General features: G+C 35.4%; 2 pseudogenes; one reads left to right on the top strand and one right to left on the bottom strand.

Moving 5' to 3' along the window:
* Positions 1 to 6,725, top strand: LOC114717074 (uncharacterized; annotated as a pseudogene).
* A 1,059-nt stretch (positions 6,726 to 7,784) lies between these two features.
* LOC114717032 (small ubiquitin-related modifier 1-like) lies at positions 7,785 to 9,135 on the bottom strand (annotated as a pseudogene).
* Positions 9,136 to 12,088: the final 2,953 nt, after the last annotated feature.

Raw genomic sequence — 12,088 nt, forward strand, 5'->3', positions numbered from 1 at the left:
AGCTCCCTCTCTCCCTCTCTCTCCTCTCTCTCTCTCTCTCTTCTCTCCACCTCTTCTCCCTTTAACTTGGCCAGGACACGGCTTCCGAGCTAAGCAATTTAATTCTTATCACCAACGCTCGATTAATTGACACATTGAATTGCGCTTGTATTGGCCTGACTTGCATTAATGTAATTCTGGGTTTCATAATTTCATTGTTTCGGTATTTGTGTCTTCTCCTCTAGTCCCATTTGATTCATTGATCCTAATTCAGCCTCCCTTCTTCCTACGCCTCCGTTCAGTGTATACACCTGCATCTCTCTTGGCTTTTGCTTCTGCTCCCCCTCCTCCCCGGGTGGCTTTCCATGTTTTTTATTTTGTTATGACGTTCCTCGGTGATTTCTTGAGCGTTTATCCTTCGTTTTCATGGAATTCTCTTACCCCAGGTCTTTTTTTTTTTTTGTGTGTGTCTTTTATCCTTATGTTCATTTTCAATTTTGTGTGAATGACCAAGTTCGCTGATTGGAGGTGTTGTTTTTCCCCCTTCTTTTCTCCTCTTCTTTTTTAACTTCTGGGAACTAAAGTTGACATTATGGCGAGTTTGAACGAATTTTGCCTCTCGAGAGCTTAGAGCGTGGTCTCGATGGGGAAAGGTGATGATGGGCGGTGCATCTTTCCTCTTACGAGTTTGCAAATTGGGTAAGGTTGATGAAGTTGCTTGATTAGATCATATCATGCTGCTCGCAATTGCTGCTACATTAAATTGTCCTAGCGCATGTTGATTATAATTACTACAACCTCAAAGGAGGAAGATATTTATTCTCTTTCTCTTCTCTGATTAGCAATTAGCAATATTTGTGGGCTTATAGCTCTAATTATAAGTTTATCTTTGAGCTGCATGGAGGAGATTCAATTAATCTTTGATAGACAAATGCAATAGAACAATGTGATTGGCAAGTTGACAATCGACTGAAGGAGGTTTCCGGTTTCTCACGGGGGAATAAGGGTGGCGTCCTCAACATTGCTCCCAAGTTTGTGTAATCCTTGTTTTTGTTTTTTCTGGGGCAATTTTGTCATCCCGGTTTAAATTCTTTTCGGATTGTCAACTTTATTGCCACATTGTTCATTTTTTTATCAAATCAAATCGGAATAGAGGAGCATTGTTGGAATTGCAGCTGATTTTTCTTTCAGCTTACAGTAATTAAATGATTTATCACATCGACTCGATGAAAATTCTTTTTAGATTTACTAGAAAAGCTAGATAAGGAAATCACAACTCATCCTGATTTCGTTCCCATTTTAGTGACACTTGGTTTTAAAACTTTGTATTTAATTGATCCAATGCATCTTTAAAGACTTTTTCCTTTTTCCTGCAGAGACTTGCAGTCATACCTCTCAGATCTTAGCATTTTCCTTGCTAATGATAGCAGAAAATTATATATTCTGGTTGACAATCGACCATGGTTAGAGACTTGGGTCCTCGGAGGGCTCACTTGTGGCAGCTGATGGTTACCAAGGTTTCTGAAAAAACCATAACTTATTGAATCTGTTTCTATTGGCATTTATCCTTTAATATAAAGTTGCATCATTTGTATTTAATTTCAGTCAAGGTTGTCTCCTTTTGCGAACAAATCTCGGAGAGAGAGAAATCACGCAAAGGATGCTTGCTCTGGACCGAGCACAAGTAAACCAAAGAATTTCCTGAGATGGTTCTCGCTGATTGACATGGTGATGTCATCAAGAAAGAGGGTTCTTCTGCCTGTGAAAAAACTAAGAAATTCTTTGCAGTTGAGCCGCGAATTACATAGGACCTTATATGGCTTTATATTTTTTGAAGTTGAATGGACCAGTGTCCGTGGTATGAGCTACTTGAATGAGCTTCAGGTACTGCATCTCCTGCATGCTCCTTATTCTGTTTGCAGTTGTCTATACTATGACGCCTTAATGTTTTTTGTTTTTTTGCAGACTGATACCTCGTTGGCTATAGAAACAAAGTCTATGAAAAGATGGGAATTTGACAGCATTGCTCAAGCTGCAAGCTGTATATCTTCATGGTTTTCAGGAACACCATCTGAGCAGCTGCTTTTGAAAGAGTATTTGGATTCCACCGTAGGTTGTAACGTGGATTCTCATTATTTTATGGAGTGTAATTTCACAAATATGAAAAAGTACAATATAAGTATCTGTCTGGTTGTGTATGGAGTTCATATGTCATGCAAGAGCTAGAATTTTGAATATGTGTCGCCAATTTGCTTAGACATAAATTATTGTCTGTCAAAATGAGGCTACTTATTAATTATTCTGTTGAGTCAAGGCAGCGGATGAGTATATTTTTCTATTTAGTTGAAATCAAGAATTTCGCATTGGAAAAAAGCTTAAAGACATTGCGTTTAGCACTTGGTTGTTTCTTTCTCTATTTATTGATTATGTTTGGCTTCGATCTTCTATTCTGGTTTTGATTTGATGTAACATCTATATGCGTGGAATCAAACATAAATACGTGAAGGTAATGATTGCTTTTACCTGACTTATTTGGTTGTACATCTTTAAGTGATTGTATGTTCAAAATCTTATTTCCTTAGTTCCTGGGCTTTGATTATCTCTTCAATTTAAGTAAAGCATACGCCCATATATGCGTGTAATGATACATGCATATCTCTAGTCCATTGGTCTCTCTCTCTCTCACTCTCTTTATATACACGTATGTGTGGTTGCTTCACATTAGTTATCTAATTCTAGATTGTACTGCATCTCATTTCATCACTTGATGCTACCTAAAGGTTGCCCCTTCTTTAATTTCTAGACGAAAAGAATGTTTCTAACTATTTCTTCATCTGCAATATTTTCAGGGGAGGTCTTTTATGATGCTAGTGAAGATTTTTCTCGGACTATACCTATTGATAATGAGGATAATATGTGCAAGGGTATGCTGAATATTGAGGATAATTCTGTTGACTCTCCGGGGAGCCATTTTGGTATATATTGTGAGAATAAGGATCAGAGGGAAGACATGCTGCACACACCTCCACCATCTGGGCCATACAAGAGGAGAAAACTAATGAAGTCCCTTTGTAGTGGAGCTAGAGTTCATAGCTACTCCAAGGAAATGCCAGGGGGAATTGACAACAATAGAATTTATAGCGAGAGCTCTAGTGGTGTTTCTGGGATTGTAGTGGATAACACTCAGTACAAGGACGTTCTAATATTGTTTAGGTTTAATGACCATGACCTTCCATTTAAATTAAGGGAAGTTATAGTATCTGATCTGCGATTGCTTACATTGCTAGAGGCTGGCCTTCCATCTTGGGTCATCTTCCTACAATCTTACCCTGGATTCTGCAATTTATATCGCCCATGGATGTGCCCGTTGGCAAGAATTTTATATGCACTTATCTCAGTTGTCACTGTCATCATTGGATTTTATGATTTATATAAAAATGTTCCTGTTCTTAAGGCAACTGCATCTCGTATATGTGGGCCGCTTTTTGATTGGATAGAAACTTGGGAGATGGTTTCAAGGATTAAGTACTTAGGAACAATGTTGTTTCTGCATAACATTCAAAAGGCTGTTAAGTGGTGTCTTGCCTTCACACATACCGCAAGATCCTTTTTCTCTGTTCTTATTCAACCTCTTGCAGAACCATTGGTGCAGTTCTTTGGATTTCTTCTTCCAAGCTGGAATTTGTTATATAATTTAGCAGTAAACACCGGTTCTGTTGTTTGGATTGCAATTGAGACTTCCTACAATTTTGTTGAGGATGCACTGGAGCTTTTACTTTGGCCATTGTGGTCTATCCTTACTCTTTTTTGGAGCATTGGTAGGTTATCATTTTATTTGGAGCTTTTCATTTTTTATATTATTTCTGATATCAGTCACTCATGTACAAGTCTTCTGCTAATTGCTTGCATAATCATTTTTCATTGTACTGCAGCCACTTCAATCTTATATCCTATATTTTGGACTCTGTGGGAAATTGTATATGCTCCCATTCGGCTTGTCCTTGCAATCTTGAGTTTTGTGGCTTTCATATGTACAAGCATATATAATATTCTTGGGGAGACATGGCAGCTTGTTTCTAGCTTTTTTGCGGTGGCATCGTCATCTGAGGCAACAATTAGCACCTACAGAGTTTCCATGTGGCGCTCTCTTTGGAATGACCTCTTTTCGCAGGTTGTAAAATTGTATGTTAATGAATTTGAGGGTCTAGGTGGTTTAATAAACGAGAACCATCATAATTGCTATTTTTTCAAACATTGTTTCTAGATTTTCCGTGCGGTCAGGAGTATACTGAATGGATTTGTTGCCTTCTTCATGGCCTGCAACAGGCATCGACTAAGGTATTCCTTTGTCTTTTTTCCCATTTGATATATAGAGAACAGAACCATATCATGTTAAGTAAACGTTTGCTGTCTGATGCTGCACTCACCGCATTATGCCTTCATATACCTCTAGTTTCTTGTTGAAAATTTATGAGGCCATCACACTGTTAATTTAGATTATATGATAAGTCTTTCATTAAGGGTAGACAGTGCTGTTGATCCATGAGCATCATGATAATCGGTGCCAAAAGCACTTTATGATTTTGCAGCACTGCTTAAGAACATATTCATTGCTCTTGGCGGTGGTCCAGGAGTGAGATATTGTTTGTATGTCTATGTTGTGAGAAATTAAAACGAAAGTCCGTATTCTTAAACCGTGGGTACTACAGTTGGTGACAACTTGATTTTTAGGCTTGATAGCTGGTGTATAAATTATTTAGAAGTTTCAGGGAGGAGCATATTGGGCCATCCTTTTGTTTTATGAAATAATGAGGTGACTCAGTCGGAATCATTGATCCGCCTGGTGGAGATTTGACCTTGTTAGTTGCTGGAGAGCATAATGAGATACCAGGGGGAAGATGGAAAAAATTGTGTGGAGTCTCCATTTTCTTTTGTTTGGTGCGACAGTGGAAAAGAGAAACACGGAAAATTAAATTGTGTAGTTTAAGGGAGGATAATAGGTCCTGATCAAAGTTTTGTAGATAATGATGCTCCTTTGGACATAAGTCTAAACCACAAATGGAAGAAATATGATTTGTCCTTTATTAAACTACTGAAAAGCTTTAAATATATTCTAAAATACAATAAAATTCCTGCTTCTTTTGTAACAAATAATAAAGTGATAAAAACGCAATGAATAAGATTGAACTATTCAACGTGGCTTCTAACATTATGCTAACGGGCTTCCAATATCAGAAGCCAAATTGAATAGTTCAGTCTTAACCCATTTTATTGATATTTTAATCCAGAGAGTTTATGTTCTTCTTAGTCACCTTTATTCTGAGTTTGGAATCTGTATCAAGTAGTATCTGCTTCTAATCCAAATAATCATTCCCAACGCACAAAACTCATGAGCATTGTAAATTTTTTGTGAATGCCAATCAAGCAGTATTTTCTGGCTCTAACCTTCATTTGATTTTATCATATGCAGTATTTATAATCATCTACAGGAGTTTATTCGAAGAGTATATTGTCAGAGACAGAGATCACAACAAGCAGATTTAAGAGAAGGTAAAACCAGATACAACCTGTTTAAAAAGTAATTATTGTCTGAATAATTTGATAGTTTTAGGGAACCATTTGTTCCTTGTCGTGATTTAATTTTGTGGAAAGCTGATTTTAGCAAGAGGAAGAAAAACTGTCGTAGTTGGGATTATATAAATGGGATTATCTAGACTGGCCACTTGAATGGGTACTTCTCTACGGATTTGGATTATCGGTTTTGTTTAGATTAATAAGCTAGAGCAATCTATTAGCCCTGTGAATTTAGTGGCTCGGCTTGATCTATGGTTCAAGGTATAGCAAGGTGAGGGTATCTAATTTAAAGTCTTTCAAGTCTCAGATGTATTAATAACTAATGAATAGAATGATGATGACTAAAAGCGGATGTGTCTAATTTGGAGCTAATAGGGGGTCAGGACCTGCAAACGCTATTGCAGTGACTTTAGTTAATGATCAAGCATACAAGGAACACGCGGTCCATATGAATCTGGATGGTACTTAAAACACTAGAAAGGCTAGCTTTCAAGTTCTGTAGATTTTACGGTGAGGATGGGCAAAACATATCCCAGGTCATCTCTAGAAAAATAGAACTGAGGGTCACATGGTTTTTCCTGGGTTGCAATTGCTGCTCCTCATTCGCAGCATCTCTCAGTTAATAGGTTTATATTAGACGCAAACCAAATGAGAATCGCGTATTGCTGCTGATATGGTCATATATAATTGATAGCATCCAATTGTTACCTTCACTTTGTTCTGTGGGGCTTATTTCTGGCAATTTCCAGGCAGAGGAAAAGAGAAAGTGCATGCGAAAAGGAGCTGAACCCGTCAGAGATTTTACTCTTTATTGCATTGCAACATAACTATGACAAACTTGACGGTGAGCAGAGAACAGACAGAGCTTTGCGGTTTACAAAATTGCTGATGCTGCAAATACAATACCAATTTGTAAGTTAGGATGTTTTAGATTCTTTTTTCGTTTTCAACAAATTTGGCGTGGGTGTTTCCCTTTTTGTCTTTAGATAACTTCAATTTGTAAGTTAACGTCTGTTCTCTGACATTTTTTATGGTCGAAGTTATGAGATGTATATATGTATATATAGCCAACCTGTAAATTCTCGAGTGGCCACAGAAGCAAAAACAACCTGTAAATTCTTCATAACTAGTCATTGATTTCTTAAAATGTATACGCGGAGTTGGGTTTTCTATTTGATTTCGCTGCTTTCATACATTTGAATTTGATGTTCTATTTGAGTTCTTCTTACATGGAATTTGCATATGATCATCAGTGGGATGTGGAGGAAAAATAACCTGTAGCATCTACTTGATTATCTTAAACTGTAGCACCTCATATTTATAAATAAATTTAGAAAATTCAAGGTGAATACGGATGGACCTATTTTAATGGAATCGGGTTGCAGATTTAAATTATTGTGATTCAATTATTACAGTTCGATCATGCGTAAACACCGTTATTCAAACGTTAATAATTATTTGAACATGGAAAGATTCGAAGTGCGCATTATGAGTGACTTTATTTCTATGATTAGATTACCTTTTGAGAATTTAACATTAGTTTAGAAAGATAAATTTTAAAGGATAAAAGTGTGTTCAACATCCGATTCTTTGATACATCCTAATTTTATTTTTAATACATTTAGCATTTTAAAAATTAGGTTGTTAGATGCAACTAAAAAAAAAATATCGTGGCATTGGACATATAAAAAAATGAGATTAGAGTATTCGATCTAGAATAAAAAAAATTAGATACTTGATGCACCTGGCAAATAAGATCAGAGTATTGAGTCTACTTTTACCTATTTTAAATAATAAGCTCATTAATTTTACACAACCTTTCATCAATTTAATCGAAAATTCCCGTTTCTTAAATTTAAATATCATTCATAGTAAAATTGCTTCACGAAGGAAACGCTATATTAAATGCCTTCCATAAGAATTTAATCAAACCCCACGTTCAGAAATCCTTCTTCAAGTTAAAATAACTATTTTGAGAATTTCGTCATAACCCAAAAAAAAAAGAGTACATTTGGTTGATCCCTAAATGATTATCATCCAAGAACAAGGGTAAACACATTATTAGGAAACGAAATTACTGATTGCAAAAAGCTCAAAGCATTGGAGACTCTAAATTTCATGAGAAGTGAAAAACCAATCACAGAAGCTGCAGAGAGAACACTACCAAAATGCAAATGTAAAGGTCACATAAACTAAGTATTCCTTCATTTCATTAACAATAAATTAACTCATCAGTTCATGGTCTGGGTTCCACCAGATTGGTGCCACATTGCATCAATCTCATCATCATCCTCCATTTCAAGCTGAAACAACATGAAAAAGGAGCAAATTTTTGTTTTATTTCTCAATCTCATTTCATCTCAATTTAATCTTTCAATTTTATTTCAAGATACACTTTTCATGTTTCGTTTTGTTTGGTTTCTTGACTATGAATTTACATTAATCCGTTAATTTCAGTTATTTAAGAGACAAAAGCAAGCATTAAGTAGAAGGATCAAAAGTATAATTTAGCTGAATGTTACCTCATGTGGAGTCTGTTCTCCCTGAATTTTTGACCATCAAATAAGAAAACAATTGAAAAAGGGTTTATAGATTGTCGATGGCAATAAGCATTCATTAGCTTCTTCAGTGGAGTGCTCTTTTTAATCCTAAAGAACACTTCATTGCCCCCCTACAATCAACCAAATCATTTTCTTAGACTATGTCGCCCATTTAAAGACATGCTCATAAAACTAAATTTCAGTATAATCCGTTTAATGATCGGGCAGCATATTGAAAAGTCCGAACTGCCCTCTAGGATCTTTAACTGTGCTGACTCCTATATTTTAAGGGTAAGGGTACTGTATACGGATTTGGTACTTTCATCAAAGTGCTATAAACAGTTAGAAAAAAAAAAAGAATTACCTAAATCCCGTATGATGAAAAGTATTTGCCAAAATATTACTCTAAAAATCATTCAGCTCAAAAAGATTTTACTTTTATGAGAAAAAAAGACTCATTTAGGCCGATAACAATTTTATTTAACATTAATTTTTTTGTGTTAATACAATTTTTTATCTCTCAAGTTTGCTCTCATTTTAGTTTTTGTTTTTTAAATTTTAAACTATAGTTTTGATTATTTAAGTTTCTTTTTATTTAAAACACTAGTCCTAATAATTCAATTAAAACTTGGACTATTTTGCCTACTAAGGAACCAAAACTAAAATGAGGTAAACTTAATATTAATCTTTTTTCACATTAAAACAGGGTCCTTAGAGGCATGAAGAACAAGAAAACAAAACAGCTTAAATTTAAGCTCCTGTTTTCTTCGTGCATGTTAGCTAAAATGACAATAAGAAGAGGGAAATTGGGAAGGAAAAAAAAAAAACAAGAACACGAGAGACCGAGACATGAAAGCAGAATGCAAAAAGATTCAAACTTAGAAAGAACTTGAGCCTGCTTATAAATGAAAACTTTATTTAAAAAAAGAGTCAAAAAGAGAAAAAAGTCACAAACCTGGTCTCTGACTTTCAAATTGATGTGGTCAGACTGAACGTTGGGCTTCTTGTCTTTGTCTTGCTGAGCATCGTGAGTCGAAGGCATTGTTTTCGGCTTCCTCTCTTTTGTCTCGCAAACCCTAATTAAATAGGTACTCTGGACTTAATGTCTCAAATTGATTGGATCCTTGTCATTCATTTTTACCGTATCAATTAATTAATTCCGATTATCTTTTTTCGGCCAAATTAATCGGATGATTTCATTACAATTATTTCCCACCATTTCATTATTATTGTTTAGTCGTCGTTGATTTATTCCTCCGTGCAAGTACAAGGCATCTTTTAGAAGATACGAATGTCACAAGTGTTGGGGGGGAAAATGATCCTCATGGACATAAATTAATATATGGGTGGTCGGCAAAAAGTATATACATATTCTAAAAAACAACAAAATTCCTATTTCTTTTGTTACAAATACTAGCTTCGATTCTTAATATAAGAGCTAAATGACTGATTTGAGTACATTAAGAAAGTTTGTTAACATAACTATTTGTAATAAATAGGCATGATCTTTTTCATAATACCCTTACTAATCATGTGTATTAGTTAGAATTATCATTTAATGAAATATTTAATATATGCAAATACTACAAGGACTTATTCGTGGGGAAAAATAAATAAATATGAAAGATAAAATATATTACAGGCTTATATTTAGAACCAAAATTGAGTACCAAACTAGTTCTTATATTAAAGACTGGAGGTAGTAACAAAGTACTCCTCCGTTCCTTAATGTATGACTTAATTAACTAATTTAAGTAGAGCAAGGATGGTAGTTAAATTAGTTAATATGACATATTTTTTCTAATACACCCTAAAGATCTTTCTTAATTTTCTCTCTCCTCTCCTACTTGATTTAATCATCGGAGGAGTCATAAGATTCAACTATTCAGCTTGGTTTCTAATACTCCTCTGGTCCTAAATATAAGACCTCTTTTGTAGTGTAAATTACACCAGAAAAAAGAGTCTTATATTTAAGACCGGAAGAATATTATGCTAAGGGGCTTCTAGCACAAAGCAACTTCCTAAACAGTGGCTTTGGGCAAAACATGCCCCATGAGATCTGGGATTGTTTGATACCCATAAGGTCCCTTGTGGCTGCTTCTGACCTAACTACCTATTCCCAACAGAGGGAAAAAGTTATTAGGATTAATACAAATTTTGGTCTCTCAAATTTGGACCCAATTTGATATTGGTCCCTAAAATTTAAAACGTGAGGTATTGGTCTCTCAAATTATGTCCATTTCAGACTGTTGGTCCCTGGCATCTTGGCACCGTTAAATTCTGCTGACATGGCATTAACATCGTTAACTGATGAGTTGGACATATAGGTGGTATATGACCTAGACATGAACTGATGAGTTGGCATATAGGTGGCTATGGCCTGGTTTTGGGTTAATATAAATTTTAGTCCCTCAAATTTGGGGTCATTTTGATATTGGTCCCTGAAATTTAAAACCAATGGTATTGGTCTCTCAAATCATATTCGTTTCCGGCTGTTGGTCCTTGTTGATAGCTTTAGGCCATCAAATTCGTCTGAGTTGGCACTAACTTTGTTAACCTATGATGTGGCATCTAACTTGGCAACTAAAGCTTGATGACATGAGCAATGGAAGGCCGTGGTCGAAGAAACTCTATGCAATCTGGGATTCACTTTTGTCAAAACACAAAGCTTCTGCTCCTATATTAGTGTGGAGGAAACGCAGTGCATTCTCTGCTAAACCTTCTACCTCCTCCGTTACCTTTGGCCAAAAGGGTGACTTAACAGTTCATGAGAAGAAGAAGCCAGCTTCAGATACAAAACCATCCCCATTGAAGCCATCTTCTTCTGATACAGACAATGATGAACCTCCAAAAAAAACAAGAAGAAGCCCATCACGAGAGTAAGAAGCCTGAGAAGAAGCAACAAGAACCTCACCGGCAACTCCAACAAGAAGGCAGGCATGACCAACAAGCCACCAGAGCTGTCGAAACCAGATAAGAGCAAAGCAGAGGGTTCTACAGGAACAGATAAAAAAAGGAGGGCTAAAGTTATCAGGGACCAACAGCAAGAAACAAATATAATTTGAGAACTAATACCATCGGTTTTAAATTTTAGGGACTAATACCAAAATGGCCTCAAATTTGAGGGACCAAAATTTATATTTAACAGTGTTAAAACCATGTTAGCAGAATTTAATGGTGTCAAGATGCCAGGGATCAACGGTCTGAAACGAACATAATTTGAGAAACCAATATCACACGTTTTAAATTTCAGGGACCAATACCAAAGTGGGCTCAAATTTGAGAGACAAAATTTGTATTAACCCTTGTTATTAATTTACAATCTTCAGTATTTCTACACATACAACAGGAATTTTTATAACCCAGAAAGGGAACTTCCTTGGCTTTCTTCCTTACTATTTTTCCTCTTCCCTGCATTGGTATTGGAAATTAACCCATTTTATTGGTATTTTAATCCACATATTTTTTTTATCTGACATCTACAGCAGTTTCCTCTTCCCTGTTTGGAACAAGTACTTGTAAATATGTTTTTATATAAGACAAGACAAAAACTTATCTTACATACTTTCTTCGTATTCCGTAAGTCATGATTAAAAAACTATTTATAAACTATTCTATTTATAAAATATTCTAAATGGGACTTTTTTCATGTGCCAATTTCCTAGAAGATATTCTTTAGATTCTTTTTTGTTTTCAACAAGGATATTTCCCCTTTCTGTTACAAAGAAGGCCGTTGGAGAAAAATCTATATCTATTGAACAGGTTACAGACAATATCAATACATTATTTGAATTTCTTCAAGCGGCCTGCGATTTGTGGGAGTGCTGCCTTCTGTATGCCCATCATGGAAACTAAAATTAAAAGGCTGGATAAATTCTATTAAGAATATTTAAGCAACAATCTCACTTAAATATAACTCAATAATTTCTAGTAGTAAGGAGAATCTCCGATAAAAAGACTAATATTGAATTAATTTTTCTGATCATTTTTACAAA

This window comes from Neltuma alba, unplaced genomic scaffold (genome assembly GCF_004799145.2).
Source record: "Neltuma alba isolate B1F8T4 unplaced genomic scaffold, ASM479914v2 tig00011705_pilon, whole genome shotgun sequence".
NCBI lineage: Eukaryota > Viridiplantae > Streptophyta > Magnoliopsida > Fabales > Fabaceae > Neltuma > Neltuma alba.